At 42.0% G+C, this 16448-nt stretch overlaps 1 protein-coding gene and 1 long non-coding RNA gene across 6 annotated transcripts in view; one reads left to right on the forward strand and one right to left on the reverse strand.

Annotated features, from left to right (window-relative positions):
* The window catches only part of LOC127009841 (uncharacterized), a 138329-nt gene that overhangs the window by 106770 nt on the left and 15111 nt on the right, over window positions 1–16448 (forward strand). The window lies entirely within an intron of this gene.
* LOC127009842 (uncharacterized) lies at window positions 9693–14707 on the reverse strand. 2 transcript variants are annotated; one of them, XR_007762479.1, is made up of 5 exons: window positions 14630–14707; window positions 13495–13554; window positions 11810–12479; window positions 11346–11577; window positions 9693–11229 (listed from the first exon to the last, which is right to left on the reverse strand). It is a non-coding gene; the product is annotated as an uncharacterized LOC127009842 (long non-coding RNA). The 2 variants fall into 2 exon arrangements; XR_007762478.1 differs by lacking the exon at window positions 9693–11229 and having other exon boundaries at window positions 11238–11577.

The raw sequence follows: 16448 nt of genomic DNA on the forward strand, positions 1-16448 counted from the left end.
TGTTTTTACTTGAGAATAATTGACACAGTACAGGAGAGAGATGGATGGGCCAATTGCGTACATCTGGATTTTAAAAAAAGTTATTTGACTAAATACCACTTAATAGATTACTATGGAAACTGGAACATAGAGCAGGAGTGGGGGAAGTATAAGGAACTGGATGAGGGATTGCTTGATGAACAGAGAAAATAATAAGAGCAGTAGGGAGGGACGAAAAGTCAGAGTGGAGAACAGCGACGAGTGGAGTGCCACAGGGCTCGGTGCTGGCTCCAATAATGTTTTTAATATACAGTAATGATATGCCAGAGCAAGTGTCAAGGTCTGTGAGCATGTTTGCAGATGATGCCACACCCCTGAGAAGGATAAAGGAAAAAGAAGGTTGTGAGAGGCTACAAAATGACTTAAATGAGATACATGGATGGAGTAAGCGATGGGAAATGGAATTTAACACAAAGAAATGACATATAATGAGAATGGGAAAGGGTAAGAACAGACCCATGGCAACATAAAAAATGGGTGAGATGGTAATAGATGCAGTAAACAATGAAAGGGTCCTTGGAGTGATTGTTCAAGATACGCTGACCCCCGGTAAGAACAAATAGAATATTTGGAGACATATAATTTGTTGCAAAACATTAGAATGGCATTTCATTATATGGAAAAGGACATGGTGATAAAAATCATAATGGCAATGATAAGACCAAGACTGGAATATGCAGCACTGGTTTGGTCCCCCACAGGAAGAGATATAAGGAAGCTAGAAAGGCTACCGAAGATAGCGACCAAACTGGTACTGAAGTTGTCATGTCTGCCATATGGCAACAAATTGGAGGAAATGGAATTGACGACACTTGAGGAGAGGAGACAAAGTTGAGATTTAATAGCTTTATGTAAATTTACTAGTGGATTGGAGAATTTGGATAGAAGCAACCTGGTTGTGACAGAGGGGAGGAGGGGGCCTAGAGGGCACGGTAAGAAGCTGAAAAAGGGAACATGTCTGAAGGATAAAAGAAGTAGTTTCCCATACAGAAGTGTAGATGAGTGGAACGGTCTAAAGGAGGAGACTGTGGAGGCGGGGAGTGTCCAGCAAATTAAGGAGAGCCTGTGCAAATATAGACAAGGAGACAGGACTATCCCAGCTTAGCTCAGGTCCTGTAAACCACAAATAGGTAAATACAAATAGATAAACACACACACACACTTATTCGACAAAGTACCGCACAGAAGACTAATTTGGAATATTAAAAATAGGGGTGGAGTGGGTGATGGACTGATTAAATGGCTGGAGGACTTCCTAACTACCAGAGAAATGAGGACGATAATCAGGGACAAGGTTTCCAACTGGTGCCCTGTGATGAGTGGGGTCCCACAAGGTTCGGTGTTGGCGTCAGTAATGTTTGCTGTTTATATAAATGACATGGTGGACAGAGTGACCAGTCATGTGAGTTTGTTTGCAGATGATGCAAAGTTATTGAGACGAGTGAAGATGTGAAGGACTGTGAGGCATTGCAGAGGGACCTGGATAAAATATGGGAGTGGAGTGGTACATGGCAGATGGAGTTCAACCTTGGGAAATGTAAAAAAATAGAGTTTGGTAGGAGCAGTAGAATATGTGAATATGATTATAAGATGGGAAGTGAGATAATATGCAGAGGAATGGAAGAAAAAGATTTGGGAGTGACTATCTCAGAGAACATGTCACCGGACAAACACATCAATAGGATGATGGGACAAACTATGAATTTGCTGAGGAACATAAGGACGGCATTTCAACATGAAATACTTGCAGCCTATGTTGATCTCAAAAAGGCATTGGACTCAGTGCATCTCAAGGTACTCTGGGATCTTTTGTGTTTCTGAGGGATTCCTGCGAGTACTATTGTTTTGTATTTTGGTACTTAGAGTGCTGTGAATGGGGGGGGGGGCATCGCTTTTCAACACTTGTATGTACTGGGTACTATAGTCGGTTCACTGAAGTCTGAAGTGAGCATTATCACGCGCTGGCAACCTGCTGTCACACTGCGTGTCCGATTTTGTGGATACTGTATGCTAGCCTATCCAAAATAAACAGTTGTACTGTCAATAATATGCCAGCAGCAATAACAAGTACCATCAATTATAGTGGATTGTGAGTTAAAAAATATTAGTAATGTCGCAAACAGCTGATTTATTAATATAAAGCCTGCCAATTTTCTCAGTGGTGGACAGCTTCAAGGCTGGTTGATAATTAATCAGCAATCTTGTAAATTAACAAAACAGCTTTTTGCAACATTGCTAACACTTTTTAACTCATAATCGACTATAATTGATGGTATTTGTAATTGCTGCCTGCATATTATTGACACTGACGACTGTTTACTATGTGTAGGCTAGCATACAGTATCCATGAAATCGGACACATTGTGAGACAGCAGGTTGCCAGCGCACGATAATGCTCACTTCAGACTTGGGTGAACCGACTTTAGGCAAAGTTGTGGACCAGAGTCACTGTGGAGCATCCATTGGCAATACCAGGGTCACTGACCTTGTTTTTGCCGATGATTCAGTAATCCTGGCGTAGTCGCTGGAGGTTCTGGTGATGGCTCTTGAGGCACTGCACGAGATGTGTCATGCCCCGGGAGTTTATTTTCTCTTTTTTCTATTTTCCTTCACGTCGTCTGCGCGTATCGAAACACATGAAAAATTATTCAAGACAAGGAGAGGGTATTCGCCGGCTGCCTGGGATGAACCCGTGACCAACGTGACGGGAGAGCCACTCCTTACCGAGTCGGCCAAAGAAGGCTAAGTGGGTTATGGGAGGCTCGTTCATCACAAGCGTGTTTTCAGAGCTCAGCCAATCTTAAGGCTTCATCTGTGGCCTTAAAACGACCCGTTCTCTCTTCCTGTTTTCTTCCTTTTTCCAAGGTACATTTTTGAGATAACAAGGGAGTTAAGGAGGAAAAAAATTAACCCCTTGCATCCGATGACGCAGTATACGCGTCATTTCGTCTCTCGTAGCATATCCGGTGAGTAGCGTATGCATACTGTCGGTCATTTCAGCCAGTGTGTGTTTTATTTCTTCTCGGGTATAGTACTCGGATATGGGAAGGGCGCGCGATTTGACAGCTCGTAGTGAAGAGGTTAAGCTCCGGGGCAGGCAGCATGAGCCAATTAAAATGGCACCTCTATAAACAGTTGCCTGCGCCATGGTGGGCTCGAGGCCGACCATCAGGCCCAGTGGATAGTCTGCTGGCACCATAGCCCACATATAGGGAAAAAAAAAAATCCACGGGTCGGAACAGATAAGCGCTTTTTCAGTGTTTTCAATACCTCGAGTTTCACGATCCTCGAGTTTAGCGCTATACCTTCGAAACGAAGCGAGCGCGAAACTCGAGAGGGTACTGTACTCATAATCAAGGGATTGCTGTAATGACTTTGTGTCAAACTGGTGACTACTCTGTGAGACTGATTCGGCATATATTACCTGCATAGTCCGTCAACACCAACTGGCTATACAGGCACGTGGCACAGTGCCCAGAAGCTGATCCTGCTCATCAGGCTGTCTCTGTAAGAGACAATCCTGAGTGGAGGAGGCCAAGGGGACACCCACAGAGTTTGTGGCTTGAGCAAGTTGAATGGTCCTGCCAGGAGGTACTCAGGATGGGAAGGGGGCCTGCATGGAGACTTGCCCAGGAGGACCCCTGGACTTGGCATCGTAGGGTGGGCAATACTACACCCCCCAGCATATGCCCCCATTATTTGATTGATTGATTGATTATTTTTAAAAGCTGGTAAAACTGAGCAAAAAAAGTTATTTTACTATTTAAAACTAGCAGTTTCAGAACTAGTGACTTATTTATTCACTTGTTAAATCAAAACAAAGGCCCCACTGTACTGTGCAAAATTCCTCAAACTTACTGTACACATCACTTTCTTTGTCACTTTCACTCATCGTCCTCAAGCATTGGCTCAGTACTATCACTTTACAAAAACATTGTGAGCTACCTATCCACTGAAATGGGACACTGTACCGTCCAAAAATCAAGCACATACAGCAGACACGCCTACTACGCTTCTTCACACTACGTGAAACGCCTACTTTGCAAGGACCTGAAAGTATAACCCACAAACTCTATGTGTGTGCATTGAACCCACAGTATGTGAAGTGGAGGCAAGGAGTGAAGAAACTCCGTATCAAACTCTGCACCCACAACAACACCCCAGATATTCAAACAAAACAAAACAAGAAACTAAAACAGAAATAGGCATAGCTGGGCGTTATCGCGATACTTTATCGCTGATAACAAAATCAGGTTATCGGCCATCCGGTACTTATTTAAATATATATCGGTATCTTCGTTACTTTTGTAACCAAACTAGCAATAATCGCTACTTTTTTCCGCCTCTCAGAAAAAATGTTGTCTCCTCCCAACTGCGCATGCGTGGCCCAGGCGCCCGGTGTTGTATGAAAAATCTTCGGTGAAGAGATTTCATTTTTTTTTTCTTTTTTACGTCGTGGCCTATTCCGCCGGTAGGCTTCTTCCTGGTGGATCCTGATGGTTGGCCTAAGGCTTCTTCCCGGTGGGGCCTGATGGTCGGCCCAGCCCGTTCTGGCGCAGGCGAGTGTTTATAGTGGCGTCATCTTGCATTGGCTCATGCTGCCCTCCCGGAGCTCATCTTTAGTCCTAGAATCTAGAGTCCAGGGGTGGGTTTCATCATAGTGCTCTCCCAGGCGTGGTGACGTCACGCGCAGTTGGGAGAATTTCTTGGGTGTGTTTCATCACTTCCAAGTAGGATTGGGGCGGTCTTGGGAGAAACCAGCGTTGCCAATCTTCCGCGTCGCTTTGACGTCTAATATGTCTTCAATTAACCTAAATTACGCTTCTTATGTATAATTATGGAATTATAAATATAAACAATTGATATTTAGTTGAAATACAGCGATAGTATCTTCATTGTAAGGAATAACATGTGCACGTATTTTTGTTCCGTCTGCATCTTCAACGGCACCACGGTGTAAACAAACATTTAGTGCGTCGTGAGTAGACCCTGGCCACCTCGCCACCATTGCCCGCAGCTTATACTGTGCATCAAATAACACTTGCACATTGATGCTGTGGTAGTTCTTGCGGTTGACGTACACTTCTTCGTTCTCATGAGGGGCCACTATTCTTACGTGGGTGCCATCAACAGCACCCACCACACCGGGAAAACCAGCAATATCGGCAAACTCCGCCTTCATTCTCTGCTTCTTCCCCCGGTTTAAAAGGAAGCCCATGAACCGCCTCATGTTCTCTTGTGTCACGAGAGCATCCACGGTCTGGGTGATGATTCTGCTGACTGTGGCCCGGGAAACTCCAAAGTCATCTGCGCCGCACTGCTGCATTTTCCCGGTGGCGAGGTATAACAGAGTCAACGCCACTTTCAGCTCCGATGTGACCGCACGGCTCCTCTCAGTCCTGTTGCCAGTCACGTGTCGCACCAAGTCAGTGACGAACAACAGGCCAGCACGATCCACCAGGTGTACCTCTTCTTGAACTCGGTGTCATCGTACTCATTAAAGATGTCCCTTCTCGGGCGAAAATTCCTTGGTCGGCGCTGGCGGGGTTGTTCACGGGCTGCCATGTTTACAGTCTGACGCTTGGAACCTTCCCTGGGAGCGCTTAGGAGACCCCGCATGGCCTCCCAAGGCGGCGAGCGAGATAGACAGAGTTCCAAGGCTTGGGAGCTTTCGTGAAACATGCCCAAGGTTTCTCGCACGCTTGGGACTCCTTGAGCACACTTCCAAGGACTTGGGAACTTTGATGAAACCCACCCCAGGTTGATAGGCGGTCTTCTGGACAGTATGTGGGATGTTTTAAGCCACTCAGCGGGAGCTGAAAAATCCCAGCTTGGTGGCACTGGTCAGGGATTGAACTCGCGTCGTCCTGAACGCGGTGCCGTCACGCTATCCATTCAGCCACCACCACAGCCACTGTTATTTTTTATGTTTGACTCAAAAATCAATATATCAAAGAAAAATGATCATTTAACTTTGCCCAAAAAATGATTATTCACTGCCTCAAATTTGATATTCCATATTCGTTTGTGAGCATGCCATGGTATTGAAGGCACCCGATGTTGTGTTATTTGGTGTCCCATCGTCAAAAGCTGGCACTTTTGTTTACAAACACTGGTCCCTCGTGAACTGCGCATGTTCAGACCAGTAAGCGTAGCCCTGTACAGTCTCACAAAGCTTTTTAACACATTAAGAGTTGCTGGAAGGCTGAATCAGACATACGGTACCATCATCCTCGCTGTTTCTAGAGAGACACTCTGTACATATAAATACAACTCATACAGAGTGTCGTTCTAGAAACAGCGGGGATGGTGGTAGTGGTGGTAGTCTGATTCAGTCTTCCAGCAACTCTTAATTACAGTTAAAAAGCTTTGTACGACTGTACAGGTTTGAGCATGTGCAGTTCACACGAGACCAGTGTTTGTAAACAAAAGCGCCAGCTTTTGACGGTGGGGACGCTAAATAACACAACACCGGTTCAGGCGTTTCTAGTATTACCGTCCATAGGTACAGTCGACGATAGAGAGTAGTGTCACGGTTTTCAGAATGTTTAGCCTGGTGGCGGTATCTGGCAACTATACCACGGTGACGCATTCACTGGCGATGTTAGTGACGCGTTTCAGTGTGTACCGTGTGTGTGTGACCGTGAAATTATAATATTGTATAATATTATATTATATTATAATATAATGTAGTTAGAAATATACCAGATTACATGAATTCAATTTAGAAATGCGATAATGAATGTCTTCTACATGATGATGATGATGATGGCGAGGTAAAACATCACGAACAGTCTGAAACACTTTTTCTTATTAAACTTTGAAAATACCGTGTGCAATGCTGTCCTTCACAGAGGCAGGCAGTGACTAATGCTCCTTACCATCAAACAGGAAATAGGCTTGAGGGTCTGTTTAACTCGCAGCCTTAATTAATTCCCGTCACTATAAAGCCTCAAAGACAATTCAGATCATCAAAAATCTAAAATTATTTCTCCGTGAAGATTACGTAATATATAAGTATAAATACGTGTGTCTGTGTGTGTGTGTGTGTGTGTGTGTCGCTGACTAGCTGACCCCTTGTCGCTGATGGACATGTTTCCCGTCCCCACCCAACCTCTCTCTCTCTCTCTCTCCTATTTTTTTAGGTATTAAAAATTATACGTTTCCACAGTCACTGGCGTGACAGCTCAACTGCAGTGCCTGCGGACATAAGGGCTTTGGTAGAATACCGCTGCTCCAGCCAAGGCCCGCGGTCGACGGCGCCATCATATGAACGCTTATAGCCTATTATTACGTATAATTTTTTTTATAAAGAACAAGATCTCGGCTGTCAGGAAGTTTTTGTTTTTGGTTTAAAGGCATAGCAATCTCCCCTAATAAGTGCAGTATATTTTTAAATGTATCATAGTTTGATAAACAACTTAGAGTTGCTCTTGACTAAATTTGAACGAAACTAAAAGCTCGTGTCAAAATGTAGCGACAGAGCCTAAAGAAAAAATATTTATTAAGCGTTAGCGACGGGCACTTTTGATAAATATCTATCTTAAAATTATGTAGAGTGCACCTGTGACCACCAATCACCACAACAGTACGATTTCGATAGGATATAATAATTTTCATGTCGCGTGGAGGGGTTGCCAGATGTCGCTTTCTGAACGAAACTTACTGGACAGTGTGTCACTACTCTCTATAGCCGACTGTACGTGTCATCGTGTGGTTTTCAGGTTTTGTAAGTTTTCTAAAATACAGATAATGAAAATTTGAATTCAGCTATGTTTTTTTAATTTTTTTATTTGAAACATCAATATACAGTACCCTCTCAAGTTTCGTGCTATCCGAGTTTCGCGATCCTCGAGTATAACACTTAGTCCTAAATTCTTACCATCACGACTTTCGCTCATTACCGCCACGAGCTTCGCGTTGCTTTGACATGTACGGGTCATGTCTACCTACCGTCGGTGTTATGCGTGTTGCCTTAAAAGGCGGTGTCCAACCATTGGGGCTATGGGCAACCGCGGTTGCCCGTATGCCCAACCGGGAGCAAGTTGTTGGTTGTCCGTATGAGTGGAAAACGGTTGTGAGTACGAGCGTGGGTACCTGGGTACCGAACGACTGCATGTAAACAAACAGACGACGGCAGTGGCTGAGGAGTAAGGAGCAGTGGAAGATGGCCCACCAAGAGACTCGTAAAATGGACTGGCAGAGCTGCTTTGCTTACTACTTGATTAACAAGATAAGAGAACACCCCATTCTGGGGAGCCACAGTCCAAAAAACTTTTTTCTCGAGTCTAGAAAATTGTAGATCTCCCGGTGTTGTTTTTCTCTTCTTCTTCTTCTGTTGACCTGTAATGCATGGCAGCGACGGTGAAAAGTAACAGTGGAAAATAGCAAAAGGGCATAGAAAACCAAAATCAGGGAAAGAAAAGAACAGAAAAACACCTAAGTTCAGGGTGAAGTGTATAAGTGCGCACTGTGAAGTAAATAAGGGCCGCTTTCACAGTCACTGTTTGTTTTGATCGTTACCAATGGCGGCGATCGACGCTATAGTTTTCCGCGTGAAATTGGCCTGTGGGGTAGTGGCGGCTGCAGAGAAAGCGACAGGTGTTGAGAGTGTGTGGTAAGGTGCGGGGCGAGGCTAACCCCGCAGCCGCCACGAGGTGCCGTTGTAAAGGCAATACCTCCGACACCATCACATCACATCACTACCCATCGGTCAGTTTCACGTGGAAATACTAGAGCGGCGATCGCCGTGACTGATAACGATCAAAACAAACAAAATGACTGTGAAAGCGGCCCTAAGTGCATGTTGTGAAGTATAAAGTATGGAGAAGGAGGACCTGAAGCGATACAAAACATTACAGGTCAAAGAAGAAGGTCCACTACACTGGCTGGTGTTGCGAGAAATATCTTCCCGCTGCTGTCCACCACGCATGCGCGCTGTGGGAATACACAGCATTAAAAGTGTTAATTTGCCTGGATTTGTTCATTTTTGTCCGCTTGTGGTCTTTGTGAGCGGTGAGGGGAATATGGAAGCAGTGAGCAAGTTAAACCTCTCTGCGAGCTATTTTGCGATTCCGGCGGCGGTTTACGTTCAATAGGCATTGAAAAGTCAATCATGATGTTAATGATTTAATGATTTATAACAGAAAGAGTTAGCAGATTATACCATAACACACAGAAAACTACCAGAAGCTAGAGGTTTGTCCAACTGTACCACGGGTGACCGCGAGCCGCCCAAAGAGACTATATACGAAGAGATAGTGGTATGTAGTAATTCCTCAGGCGTGCGGAAGTAGCGCCATCTATTGCAGCCCACCAAAAACGTCACTTTTCAGGGGTAGCTTTATTATTTTTGAAGTACCTGCCACAGCACCCTATCCAGTTTTCACTTTTTTTTTTTCATTGTAAAATGATTTACTAATGGGGTAAAGAAAAATATATTTGTTCTTATGTTTTATTAGGTATTATCTACACTATATCAATTTGTTTTTTTAGGAAAAATATGATGTTGAAAGCATTTTCTTATATATTTATATATATATATATATATATATATATATATATATATATATATATATATATATATATATATATATATATATATATATATATATATATATATATATATATATGTGTGTGTGTGTGTGTGTGTGTGTGTGGTGTGTGTGTAGGAAACATATCCAGTGCTTTAAATACAGGCAAAGCATACAACATTCTATGCATGCTAGATTACTATAATGCCTTTGCAACTGTGGTAACCCGGATGTCACACTGGTCCTGTGTCCCAGGGTAATGGGTTCCCTAACACCACAGGCTCAAGGGCCAATGTTACAGAGATGAGCACCGAGGCCACGCGCTGCTACAGCGTATGCCCCCAGCCTTACCTTTACCTTTTGCTAAATGCTCTTAGCTGAGTAAAAATATCATACTAACTGTACAAGTGCCAGATAATGGCAAGCATTGCATACTGCTTGACAGGGCAGAGAACAAAAGCTTCTAAGCATTACAACTGAAATAAGCAATGGGAGACACTCAAAGCTTGTTAACTGAACATGACCCGATTTATAACAGGCAAAACCAACAATGGTGCGTTATATACAATGAAAACTGTCTAAAAATGTTGCAAGGCACATCAATATAAGAGCAAAGCATCATAAAACATGCTGAAATACATGATGGAGGACATTAAGAAGGTAACACGTACATGAGTTGTCTTAAATGGAATGCAATAACTTGGTGGTCCTGGGAGACAGCCAAGCCTGGAGGTGAAAATGGAATGTAGGACACAGTATGATCTCACAAGCTCTGACCTTGGTGTCAGGGTCATGAAGATATTAAGCTCAGTAGGCACAACTAAGCAGCAGAGGTACATATGATAAAAGCAAATGAGACAAAATAAGGCAACTCATAGTGTAAGAAAATAGCAGGAAAGTTATGTTGCAGTATGTGACACACCAATTAAATTACAGGGCAGAGAGTGATATGTATTTCATAGGCTACATCAGTAAACATGTAGCATTTATTGCAGGAACCACACATTAAAGTTGGATGTAATAAAATATATGTTTTTAGCACACATTAAAGTTGGATGTAATAAAATCATTTGATATGAAACTCCTTGAACTGGCCAACCAAACAAACCACTCTCTGCTCCCCCCCCCCCCCCCCCTTCAAAAAAGCATTATTTTTCACAAGGCTTATGAGGCATTAGTCAAGAATATCAACTGCCATTACATTTCGTAAATCATACCTATGTGATTATGTATATCGTATAAAGCAGAAAAAAATTGCATGCCGTAATACAAACAAGATTACTCCTGGAAGCCACATTAATGATGCCAGACACGTGATGATAGACACTTAGTGTGATGAAATTACATGCTGTATTTCACATTATGAAACCAAGCCAAGTGTCACTGCAGCACATATTAGGTAAGGAAGACCCCAAAAACTTGTTACCTGAACAAGATTAAACATAACAGGCAAAATCCACAATAAAGCATTGCATACTGTTGGGTAAGGAAGAGAACAAATGCTTCCAAGCATTACACCTGAAATAAACAATGGCAGATATTCAAAGCTTGTGAGCTGAACAAGATCTGATTTATAACAGGCAAAACCAACAATGGTGCATTACATGCGATATCTGGCAGGGGATTCCTTGCATTACAACTGGAAAGTGGCAGACACCTAAAGCTTGTGAGCTGAACAAGATCTGATTTATAACAGGCAAAACCAACAATGGTGCATTACATGCGATATCTGGCAGGGGATTCCTTGCATTACAACTGGAAAGTGGCAGACACCTAAAGCTTGTTAACTGAACAAGATCTGATTTATAACAGGCAAAACCAACAATGGTGCATTACATGCGATATCTGGCAGGGGATTCCTTGCATTACAACTGGAAAGTGGCAGACACCTAAAGCTTGTTAACTGAACAAGATCTGATTTATAACAGGCAAAACCAACAATGGTGCATTACATGCGATATCTGGCAGGGGATTCCTTGCATTACAACTGGAAAGTGGCAGACACCTAAAGCTTGTGAGCTGAACAAGATCTGATTTATAACAGGCAAAACCAACAATGGTGCATTACATGCGATATCTGGCAGGGGATTCCTTGCATTACAACTGGAAAGTGGCAGACACCTAAAGCTTGTGAGCTGAACAAGATCTGATTTATAACAGGCAAAACCAACAATGGTGCATTACATGTGATATCTGGCAGGGGATTCCTTGCATTACAACTGGAAAGTGGCAGACACCTAAAGCTTGTTAACTGAACAAGATCTGATTTATAACAGGCAAAACCAACAATGGTGCATTACATGTGATATCTGGCAGGGAAGATAAATGATTCCTTGCATTACAACTGGAAAGTGGCAGACACCCAAAGCTTGTTAATTGAACAAGATCTGATTTATAACAGGCAAGACCAACAATGGTGCATTACTTGCAATATTTGGCAAGGTATATAGAAAAAATTTCTTGCCATAACAAAAGTAATACTAAATAATGGCAAATTCCACGAATTATCTAATCTTTTGACAAAGCCTGTGCTCTTTGGTGCAGGGCTGTCAGAGTCTGTTTGCTCCAGCCAACATTTACTGAAATACCCCTGAGTCATAAGTGAAGTATTGAAACTGAAGGCAAGTGAAATACTGTGCTTAGAAATCTATTAGCATTTGGACTTTGATAGTATAAGGCCAGAGCAAACCTCCTCTCTTGTAACCCATATCTCCTACTAGGCTTAGATCTTGGCATCTTGCAGCATGTTGAACCTGACCTCAGAAAAAATCCATCCCTATTGGATCTAAAAAATTGCTGGCTCTGGGCAAAAACTGCCCAGGAGTTGTAACAGCCTGGGCTTTGAGCTGCCTTGCCTCCCGGTGCAGACGGCAGACTGTTGTGTGCAGCAATTTTCACTTTTCATGTCTGAAAATACATGAAAAAATATTTAATCACAATTAATCACAATTCTAAATAATAAAATATGTGCATGTAATTGCATTATTTTCAGTGCTATAAGGACAGTGAATCTAAGCATTGACATTATGTCTGCACGCCAGCTTCGATGGAAGGCTTCACTTAGATTGCCTGACAAGAGTAATATTTTCAGGAGATGGGGGAGAGGATACAACTGGAGACTCTTGACAGATATAATGTCAAGATCTACAAGCACCCATTTACCATATATATCTTTGATGTTCAGTCCATGCTAAAACATTTGTTAATGTGTTGCCACACTAAAAATCTAAAAATTCCCTGTTTCTGCAATGTTAATCATACCTAAGCCCTGCTAAACCATCCAAGTGAATCAAGAATGAGTTCTGGGCGGCAGCATGAGCCAATACTAAATGGCACCACTATAAAAAAAATTGCCTGCATCATGACGGGCCTGGGCCGACTGCCAGGCCCCTGAAGAAAACCTACCGGCGCTATAGGCAGGTGGAAAAAAAAGAAGAAAAAAAAAAAAAGGATCACATCAGAAGAATGGACAAAGGTTTGTTAGTGGCACTTCAAGGTTATGCTACCTCTTCAAAGATTGGCCAGTCATGGTTTAAAGTGGAACAGGATAAACAAGAAACAGGCAGGTATCTGTGGACACTACTGTTACTATCAATTGCCAGCCTATGGCAAAATTTGAACCTATGCTATCAAAAACATAAGACCCATATGCTGATCACTCGACTAATCGTAACGGTACTACACCCATAGAAACATAATAAAGTTTAAATATATCATTCAAAATGTCAACCTTTTTACATACCTTTTTTTTAAAGATATGTAGCCTACTGGTGTAACAGTTAAATATTGAACTCAATTTGTATGCAGAGATGTGAAGTTTGTTATTAAGCTGTAATGTTTCCAACACATTAGTTGTGATTAAAGCAACATGGAATAGTAACTAAAGAGGATAAATTATCACTGAGAACAAGAGGTTCCTTACTATATTGTGGTGAGCTTGATGGCCGAGTCGAGTTTCCTCCAACCCCATCAAGTTCACACCCTGTTGAGAGGCAATTTTTAATCAAAGTGAAAAATGGATGCAAATGGTCACTAAAACAAGTTATTATACTTGGTGTCACAAATTTGGGCAAAGAATTTAGGGAAGGACTCCCGGACTTGGCGTCACTGATGAGGTAAATGATCTTGTGCACTCATTGGGCTATAATACATATATACATTGTTATAATGTGTATTATTGTCTTGTTACTATATATTACCTACTGATAATGGAAATACATGTCAGGATTAATCATCAAATACAAGGAAAAAAGAATCATGTATGGAAATTGTGAACTTTTAAGTTCATGTAACAAACAAGGTTTATTATACACAAAAAGGTTGGATACTTCAGATGTAAAAGATTTTTGGATATAACATCACCCCCTTCCTCCATATTGGTTCTTTAAAGCAAGGGTTGACTACAGCTGATTATTATTTGCGGCAGGTTACACGACACTTTTTTTTAGTGCAAACCATTTGGAAATCAATGATCATTATAAGGAATACTTCTCATGAGTAGCTACTAAAACTTGACAACCTAGAAGGATGCACCATCAGACTGTAAAGGATAGATATATTATAAGACATAGCTACATTGGTGGATCCAAAGGGGGGCCCAGGCGCCCCCAATGTTCCTGAGTGATACAGGAAAACTAGCTCAAAAGCGCGCTGCGGCTAAAACAATGCTTTGGCACAAGTCCAGGCCATTATACCCATTGATTTAGGTCACTCCACCAGTTTTTCAAGACCAGGACTGCCGAGAATGGCTAATCGGTAATGCTAATGCTCCTTCCACCCGCAAAAAGTCTGACGTCCTCCCAAAAACTCATTTCCTGGATCTGCACCCAAAGACATACCGTAACATGGTTCAGTGATCATGGACAAAAAAAAATGTCAAGACAATCAATATCCAATCATTTCAGGATACATAAATCAGCATCCATATGAAGGAATTCTACAACTTAAAAGTGATGTTGAGCAGGGCATGTGTTAAGTGACTTGCACAGTCTATTTTGTGACGTCATAATTAGATTAATAACACAACAATCAACAAACACTAGATGAAGTATTCATACCAAAATCAGTACATGGAGCTGGTGCACTGCAATGGAAAGCACATTCCTGCAGCTCACCAAGAGGGTTGAATGCTGCCACAGGGTGGCTAAATGTCTTCACCCTTGGCCTCTTTCTTGGCCTCTCCCCCTTCAGCTGCCACATTCTCTTGGATGATATCGGACGTGTTTGGATCTGTTGGGATGTGGTTGTATTAGATGTGGAATAACATACGACAGTGGAACATGGAAGGAAAGAGTATGTCCACACGGTAAAATACAGAGATGAGGATTGCACTGCATTAGTTGAGTGATTACAAGATGTAAATTGAAACTCTTTGGATACTGAGAGAGAGATGCAGATTTTTATGTTATATAGCACGTTACACCAATGAAGACTTAGGGCATACACATTCAGAAAGACCACAGTTTTGGCTGCTAGACGGAAAAGCACTAGATGTCAAAGTGCCAGGACATTGAAGGAAGTAATAATAAGAAAAGCAATAATAATTAATGAGTATAAATATATTTCTGATATTTTTGTTTATCTTAATACTAGTATTGGAATTTTCAAACACTAAGAATATAATAAATAAATATTGATAAATTAATTAAAATAAATACATTAATTGTACTAATACTACCACTAACAATATTAACAGCACTGCATCTAATAGACTGAGCAATAAACTGAGTCTGATATGTAACCATAATTAAACTGTCTCTGTCTGAGTGTTATGTGAAGCTTGCTCCATGCACCATGATAGGAATGGCATAGATGCATGCAGGTTACTGAGATACTTACAGTCACCAACCACTTGTAGATATGGCACCAAAATGTGTTGGAAGCATTGGCGGCCAACTTCCATTTATTTAATTATTATTTTCTTTAAACAAAGGAGACAGCTCAAGGGCAACAAAGCGTACTAGAAAAAAAAGCCCCACTACTCGCCACTCCCAAACAGACAAAAGTAGAGTCTTGATACACTCTTCTTGAAGGTCAAATTATAGGCAGGAGGAAATGCAGACAATGGAAGTCTGTTCCAGAGTTTATCAGTGTAAGGGATGAAAGAGTGGAGATGCTGGTTAACTTTTGCATAAGATGTTTGGCAAGATAGAACATGCAGTAATTGACTTAAATTAGAAAAATATAGATTTGGGAGGGAAATGGGCAGGCATTGGTTTAGTAATAGGGTGGTGGGGGAATGGAATAGATTCAGTAATCACATAGTGAGTGCAGGGATGATAGCTTGTTTTAAGAGTAGACTGGATAGCTACATGGACGAGGATGACAGGTGGTAATGGGGAGGAATTTGGAGCTGCTGTGTGTATGCCATTCGGCCTCTTGCCGCGGGAGGAGGGGAGGCATGCAGTTAGCAAGTTCAGAACAGCTGTCAGCGTGAAAATGATTAGAATTTCCACATTATCATCATTTATATATATCACTTACCCCGGCTGGCATCCTTCCGTAATAAATGTAGCTTCACACCAGGCTGTGTCCTCTTTATCACCACAAAGGGACATGATTCGAGGCTCCGGCTGGTAAACGTGGCGGCCGCGGCGGTGTTATGATTTTTGAACGAGGCAGCGTTGCAATCGGAGCAGAGAAAGATATTGCTGCGAATAGCGTTATAATAAACAGTATAAGTTAGACCGAGATAATTATATTCACCCACTCTTTCCCCCATCAAACCAATGACTCGATGTAAATCATTACTGATGGAAGTCAGCGTGCGTGCTAAAACAATGAGTTTGGAAGAAAAACATGATCACATAGTTTTAAAGAACGGCAGTAGGGCTACAATTCCTTGGTTCATTCCAGTATGTATACAGAAAGGTTAAA

This window comes from Eriocheir sinensis, chromosome 42, assembly GCF_024679095.1.
Source record: "Eriocheir sinensis breed Jianghai 21 chromosome 42, ASM2467909v1, whole genome shotgun sequence".
Taxonomy (NCBI): Eukaryota; Metazoa; Arthropoda; class Malacostraca; order Decapoda; family Varunidae; genus Eriocheir; species Eriocheir sinensis.